Genomic DNA, 4919 nt, shown 5'->3' on the forward strand with positions numbered 1-4919 from the left:
AAAAAAAATCATATGTTAAACTTGTCATGTGTTCCAACCTGTGTTGTTTGTATAAACACTTATTTAAACTGGCTAAAATATTTTTTTTGTTGTTTTTATTTTTTTTCCAATTTATTCTAATCATCCAGAGCCACATCATTCTGAAAATTGACCTTAAATACCATTATTTTCTTGGCAAAACAGGTGTTTTTGCACAGTGCACAGCAGAGCAAGAGATGTAATTCCAAGGGGAATTTCAAGTGACTAATTCCGTGAGTAATAGGCAAAGGAAGAATTATATCAAATGAAATGGTGAAAAAATTAAGTTTTGTTTGTAAGTTAGAGTGGAAATATAATAGAATGCAGAACAGTCAAAGGTACATACTGGATGCACAAAGGAATATATCACTTTATGAGAAAATCATAGTTATTTGTATTCTCAGCAAGCAATGGTGTTAATTGATATGAATTAACAAGAAATTCAAGTAGGTGCCATGGAAATTCTTTTTTTTTCACATCTTCATTCCTGTGCTTGTCATGTATTCAGTAAACTGCAAAGATCTCCTTTCATGTAGCCATTCAGACTGTACAAAAGGTTCAGAGTCCTGCTTTGCAAGTGATTGTCTAATGTTCGTCAAAAATCTACTGGTGTGTACTTTGTGGAATTAGGCAACACACATAAAGCTAAACACTCAATCACATTCTGCCTTTATTCAAATCTGTCTATTTTTAATAAAGATTTGGATTGAAAATTGTTTGAAACGTTGTCTCCTTAATGTTTATTGAACTCCCCAAAGTCAAGACTATCATTTGGTTAGAACTAGATGATCTTTAAGGTCCCTTCCAACCTAAACCATTCTATGAGTCTATGAATTGAAAAATAAAAAAGAAATTAAAAAAAAAAAGGATGCATGAAAGGAAGGGAGGAAGGGAAGATGTGTTTCAAATTAGCATGAAAAACTATGCAAGAAGCATGTATGAAACCGTATGTTCAGAAGCATGAAGTTCTAATAGAATCTTTACTTCCCACATGCTCTCATCCTCTTTAGGCATTTAAAACGGACTATTATAGCTCTGAAATGTTACTCAAAATAAGAATAATACTTCTAATATTCTTTTCATAGAGGAAAATAAGAGTTTGAAAGCAAAATACAAAGGCACAAGGTCACCTGTAGAAATTTTATTTCCTCATATGTCATCTTGCAGCCTAGCTTTTTGGGACAAGTTCTGCAAGCCATACTGACAAAAGCATGTTTCTAAATACCCTGGCCAGGAGCTGTTGTCATAAGCATTTCCAAATTACTGTATCTACAAAACACTGAATTAATTGGGCATGATATATTTTTGGCATGTGACTTCATAGAATGTAGCATAATGTCACGAAATCTACCAGCCTGAACTGCACTGTTTGCAGAGGTGACAGTCTCGTGGGAATATTTTTAAACTCTGAATACATGCAATTTACATTGAAAGTAAACTGTTGGCTCTTACTAATGCAACCTCATTTCTCTCCCTCTTTTTCAATAGCCAAGCCTGATAAACTGACTTTTTTTCGCTTTTAGATCACTTTGCTCACAACTTAAGAAGAAAGAATCAAATAAGAATGTCCCATCTAAACTCGCAGCACCCAGGTAAAAAATCTAGAAAATACTCTGAGCTCTGGTCCTATAGCTACAGTACAAAACCAGAAATGACTGGGAAATTTAATTTAGTTTCATTATATGCTAGCTTTAAAATACCAAAAAAATACATGTATACATACCTCTTTGTATGTATGTTTATGTTTCATATATGTAAATATGTGTTCATCTAAATGTGTTTCTTTTTCTTATTTATGGACTTGCTGAAGTACTTAATATGTATCAATTTTTATGAACTAAATGACTGTGAACAATGATTAAAGAAAGAATCTAGTTTGTTTTCAGAGCATAGTTCTATAGTGTTAACAATTGCTGTTTCGAGATGGTGATCTCAACATCAACCCCTTAATTTAAAAACCAGTTTGCAACTGATGAGCTACTTCAGACTGTGACTCTATGGCCACCGTACAGAATCAATGGTGTATTTAACTGAAGTACTAAATTTCACACTAATTATTCTGTAAAACTTTATCTAAAAAACATCATTCCTGAGACAGATATGTATATAGATGTTCAACTCAAAAAAATGAAATTTTTCTCCAAATTGATTAAGTTGATACCAAACTTTAATAAATTATTTTTTGTATTTTAATTATTGCTTAATCTAATTTTATTAACTATTGCTCACTTAAAAGGTACACAATAATCCACATTTGTAATGAAATATTACATCAGGAAATGTATTTTATCGGAACATCTTCATATTGAATACATTCTGGAAATAACATTATCAAAACAAATTGTTTTATCATTTCAATTTGAGATGATAAATGTTGCATTTTGAAGAAGTAAAAATGTATCACTTAACGGTATTGTTCCACATTATTTTACATAGTAGGAAACATCTGATATTCTATACATCATATTTTTTACCGTATTATAATATTTTAACATAAAATGTGAATCATTTGTGTTTTAAGATGAGATAAATGTTAAAGTAATGACATTTTTCTAAAGAACAGTTATTTTGTTTTCTACTAACTAAATGACATACTTGCCGCCTTCTAACCTACAGTGGTGCCAAGCCTTGAAAGGTACCAAGGTGAATCATATCTTCTGTCATAGTTTGAATCGTGTTAAACGAGGCTCATAATGTCACTGCATTTTTTTTAATATTGCTGTTATAATTATAATTAATAAAAGAAACAGAGAGTAGCCACACATGACAAAATGATGACATTTGCAAGAATAGAATAAAAGAGAAAGAGAGGCACCAGATCAACAATTTTACACAAGTAAACAGTTTGATAGCACCATATAGCATGTTATAGTTTAGTTTAGTAATGGTCTTATTAGGTCCACTTCCTATCCATTGCCAAGGTTTTCATGTGTCTTTTAACAATTATTTTTGTTACACATTATAATAAACTTTCTCAGAGGACATGTACAGACATTTCAGTGAACAACAGATGAAAACAAAAGTTAATTAGAGAGTAATAAAGGCTGGCTCAATTTTCACAGTAAAAGTAAGTGTTAATACATTGATCCCCTACACCAAACTACCCATTTCCCTCAATGAGAGATGGGTATTTTGATAGCAATGTGTTGGAGAACAAGAAGTCAAAAGAAGCCTCTAAGTAACACTGTGAAAAAAACAATTACAGCATGTAGATACTGCAAGAGTGTCTGGACCAAAGAACAGCTGTCATAAACAAAGTACTTGATGATTTGAGCTGTATGAAAGGAGAAAAACTATGTTACAATTGTTGCAAATGTAGAATGTGTTGTGAATGTAGAAATTGTATGTGTAAATGTATGTGCAAATCCAGAACAAGAGTAAGGTTATATATTTTGAGCAGCATCCAAAGTTTTGTAAGAGGAGGTGAATTACAGTTCTTTAGAGTTATTAAAACCGTAGAGCAAATTAGTGTGTGTTTCTATTCGTGCAACATCCAAAATCTATATTACTTTCCATTGGATAACAGTGTTGCTGGATTAGAAATATTAACTTCTTTGGAAAATGTAAAAATCTACATGCTGAAGATTGTCAAGACAAAGCACTCTCTGTCAAGCTTGTAATGTAAAAGAAACTCTGTAGTGTTATTTTTCTACTGTTCTACTTATCCTCCCTGAATCCATTAAGCTAAATTATTTTTTCCTTTTTTTTTTTGTACCAACATATGAAAATTAAATGCATTATAGGAGGTGATATGTAAATGCTAGAGGACTCAGACCTTTAAAAAAAAAAAGAAAGAAAAAAAAGACAAAAAGACAAAAAGGAGAGTCTCTATTCCTTCTAATTTAAAAGCTTTTGTCACAGTTACAAACAAACAGGCAGGGAGGGAGGTGAAATAAAGTGACACATTTGATGAAAAGATACCTCAAAGTTAGGATGAACCATCTAACTCTTAGATCTACTCTAAAAATTATACTGATTCACTGTACATATATGCTACCCATTATTTATTAGTTAAAAACAAGATTAGAGATTTAATCATATACAGAATTTCAAAACCTTTCCAAAGGGTATTTTTTTCAGGTAATACCTGTCATTATTAGTGAGAAGACACTGAAATATGAGAAACTGATTTTTAACTGTGGGTATCTAAAGGAAAGATTCTTTCCAGTGTGTGTTGCAAAAAAAAGAGCCAGATGAGCCTTAAGGAGGATGAAGAGGAGGAAGGACTGGATAATAGAATGGACCAAATGTCTATCTGTAAGTATGAATAGATCAGGGAAGAAGGAAACTCTGTATTTTTAAGAAAAAGAGAAAAACTCAGTTTTTCAAATGCTCAGTACTGATTATTAAAGGGCAATCAAGATAACGTATGAGGAAGTAGGGGATGAAAATTAAATCAACGCTGAGGACAGAGGTTTGTGAGTCATCATCATGGTAGGTGACATATAACTTCATATGGTGATAAGACAGAGAGGACTAAAAATGAAGCTCTGAAGGACAAAATCTTAATAAAAAACAGACAATGGGAAAAGAATAACCAAAGGATATTTTGCAGGAGAAACTGGAAAGGGAGATGGGAAATCCACAGGAACATAGGGTAACAGAAGGTATTTAATATATTCACTGCTTTGCTAAGACTATTTTGTTGTCTGCTATGTACTGTTTCAGTGAAATCTGGTTTTAACAGCCTGGAATTCGCAGGTTTAGCAAATTAATGAGTATTAATATTGATACAAATCTGGACAAGAAAAGCTATCGTCAGGAAGGTTGAGTTGGCAAGATGGGAATAGCTGCTATTTCTGTCTAAAGATAATAAGGTTTTTAAATCTTGGGGTTTTTTTAATTTACTTTTTTTTTTAATATATGTAGCTATGTGTTATTGATAGCTGCCATGTGCTGTC

General features: G+C 32.0%; 1 long non-coding RNA gene across 1 annotated transcript; it reads left to right on the forward strand.

Moving 5' to 3' along the window:
* The first annotated feature begins 211 nt into the window (after nt 1-211).
* LOC120323569 lies at nt 212-4260 on the forward strand. The gene is made up of 3 exons (XR_005564149.1): nt 212-251; nt 1542-1610; nt 4187-4260. It is a non-coding gene; the product is annotated as an uncharacterized LOC120323569 (long non-coding RNA).
* The last annotated feature ends 659 nt before the right edge of the window (nt 4261-4919 follow it).

The sequence above is a fragment of the Pipra filicauda genome, unplaced genomic scaffold (genome assembly GCF_003945595.2).
Source record: "Pipra filicauda isolate LSUMZ 115617 unplaced genomic scaffold, ASM394559v2 scaffold28_size6257848_pilon, whole genome shotgun sequence".
Classification (NCBI taxonomy): domain Eukaryota; kingdom Metazoa; phylum Chordata; class Aves; order Passeriformes; family Pipridae; genus Pipra; species Pipra filicauda.